Source organism: Schistocerca gregaria, unplaced genomic scaffold (assembly GCF_023897955.1).
Source record: "Schistocerca gregaria isolate iqSchGreg1 unplaced genomic scaffold, iqSchGreg1.2 ptg001054l, whole genome shotgun sequence".
NCBI classification, from domain to species: Eukaryota; Metazoa; Arthropoda; class Insecta; order Orthoptera; family Acrididae; genus Schistocerca; species Schistocerca gregaria.
The window spans coordinates 95,001-97,500 of record NW_026062400.1 but is presented as its reverse complement, the minus strand read 5'-3'; the positions used below and the strand labels follow the sequence as shown (position 1 = coordinate 97,500).

The window sequence follows — 2,500 nt, the reverse complement described above, 5'->3', positions numbered from 1 at the left end:
CCTAACTTACGCTGCACCTTAACCTAACTTACGCTGCACCTTAACCTAACTTACACTGCACCTTAACTGTCACATGTAACGTCACAGGAATGTAGCTTTGCCTAACAGCAACCCTCTGAACATAGTTCACTGCTTGGATCCTCTGGTGTCATGTGTATTTCTTGATGCCATGGTGCGTACCCTCACATAAAGGTCTTTCGAGTGTTGCGTACTTTCTACACAGTCCCGCTAACCACTGGAAGGGTGTACCGCTACAGAACGAATATCGCCCTCCCCTCCTGCCCTTCCAAGCTGGTCGGTCAGGCGTTTGTTTGTGAAATGAGCCTTGCAGCTGTTCAGTTGCATTCGGTTGTCGATGCAGTCAGTGTACGTTGTGGTACGGCCTGTGTGGACTGTCCGCTGATGTACGCGTAACCCACACTGATCATCCGTCGTTACGTACTGAGTGACATAATGTGGCACATGCTTGACCGTACACCGGCTGCGCCCTACAATGGCGAATCATAAGGGCCATATGTTGTGCACGATGCTACTTGTCTCGTCTCCCCATTACAGCGAGATTGCACTGTTGTACGCCGTACAGACATGTGGTAGGTAGGTACGGACGAAAGTATTGCATGTTGGCCCCCCCCCCCCCCCTCCTCCCTCTGCCGGGAATCAGCGTGAGCCGTCTGTTGATGTAGCGACGAGGGTTTTCCTATTTAATCGTATTGCCCCACACAACATGATAGCACGGTGGACCGCGTTCCACATCTGCGACATGCTACAGAGGCCGGTTGACAGTCGACCGCGCAAGGGACATTGCACACGTGCGCGGACCATCTTCCACGTGTTCTCTCGTGTACATGCCGCAGTGTGTATGTGGGCTGATGTAGCGTGTCGTGACACATAACATGCAGGCATGCCAGAATCGTAGATTTCGCAAATGTAGATTGACGTATACGTTTGCTGCCAAAGATCCGCAAATGAACTGGAAATCAGTTGTTGAGCGGTTGTTCGCGCTGCAGGTGCATCGGTGATAGCGACGATCGGTACATCTATGAACCGGTTGTTTCGGCGGTACCCGCCATGCCCCCGAACCTGAGTTGGCCATGTGGGTATGAAGCGATACGAGGCTGTGGCTTGGCGGGACAGTCCCCGGCCGGTGAGGGGGGGCCGCCCGGCGTGCTGGCCGCGCGCTGCGTGAGCGCACGCACTACAGCCGGCTGGTGGGGGGCGCCCAGTGGCAGGAGCGCCGGCCGACGGGCCCGGCTGGCGTCCCAGCTATGCGCCGGCGCACCCTGCGCGCGGCGCCAGGCGGCCAAAGTGGGTTCTGCCGAGCCCGGTGCGAAGCGCGGTGGACATCTGCAGTGTGCTGGTCCGATTGCGGACTGTGTGCGTTGAGGATGCGCCGCCGCCCGGCACTCGGCGTCGCGACGCCGTCTGCTGCTCGGTCGCCCCCAGCGGTTCTCGCAGGTGGTTTGTATCGCAGCTCTGCGGACGTGTTGGCGCGTGCGCTGTGCTGGGAGAGTTCGCTTCTGCACCCAAGTGGGGCTTTGCCCTTCTGTGGCGCTGGCGTTGGAGCTGCCGGTCACCGTAGGTGGCGCGTGTTGTTTCCCGCCGGCAATGCCACGACAGCACGCTCCCGGGCCTCTGTCGGCAGCGGCAAGCTCAGTTGGGAGCACGGGTGTTCGCACTGAAAGCGTCTACTCGCCCATCTCCGGGCGATTGCGCCTCTCTCGAACCCGACCAAGTACTTAGGACAGCGCTGCGCGCCGCCGGGACCTGAGAGGGTTTCGAGGTGTATCGTGCAGGGGAGCTCAGCCTCCTCCTGTTTGCAGGATAATTGAGCGGACGCTTGCGTGTTCGCGCGGGCCCTCGGGACACACTCCCGGGCGGCCGGCTGCTCAGCTCTCGTTGACGCAGCTCCCTGGTTGATCCTGCCAGTAGTCATATGCTTGTCTCAAAGATTAAGCCATGCATGTCTCAGTACAAGCCGCATTAAGGTGAAACCGCGAATGGCTCATTAAATCAGTTATGGTTCCTTAGATCGTACCCACGTTACTTGGATAACTGTGGTAATTCTAGAGCTAATACATGCAAACAGAGTCCCGACCAGAGATGGAAGGGACGCTTTTATTAGATCAAAACCAATCGGATTGGCTCGTCTGGTCCGTTTGCCTTGGTGACTCTGAATAACTTTGGGCTGATCGCACGGTCCTCGTACCGGCGACGCATCTTTCAAATGTCTGCCTTATCAACTGTCGATGGTAGGTTCTGCGCCTACCATGGTTGTAACGGGTAACGGGGAATCAGGGTTCGATTCCGGAGAGGGAGCCTGAGAAACGGCTACCACATCCAAGGAAGGCAGCAGGCGCGCAAATTACCCACTCCCGGCACGGGGAGGTAGTGACGAAAAATAACGATACGGGACTCATCCGAGGCCCCGTAATCGGAATGAGTACACTTTAAATCCTTTAACGAGTATCTATTGGAGGGCAAGTCTGGTGCCAGCAGCCGC

The 2,500-nt window shown here is 57.3% G+C and overlaps 1 non-coding gene across 1 annotated transcript in view; it reads left to right on the top strand.

Moving 5' to 3' along the window:
• The first annotated feature begins 1,906 nt into the window (after positions 1 to 1,906).
• Positions 1,907 to 2,500, top strand: part of LOC126327553 (small subunit ribosomal RNA) — a 1,893-nt gene continuing 1,299 nt past the window's right edge. The window contains exon 1 of the ribosomal RNA XR_007561360.1: positions 1,907 to 2,500. This exon is cut by the window's right edge and continues 1,299 nt beyond it. This is a non-coding gene — a ribosomal RNA (small subunit ribosomal RNA).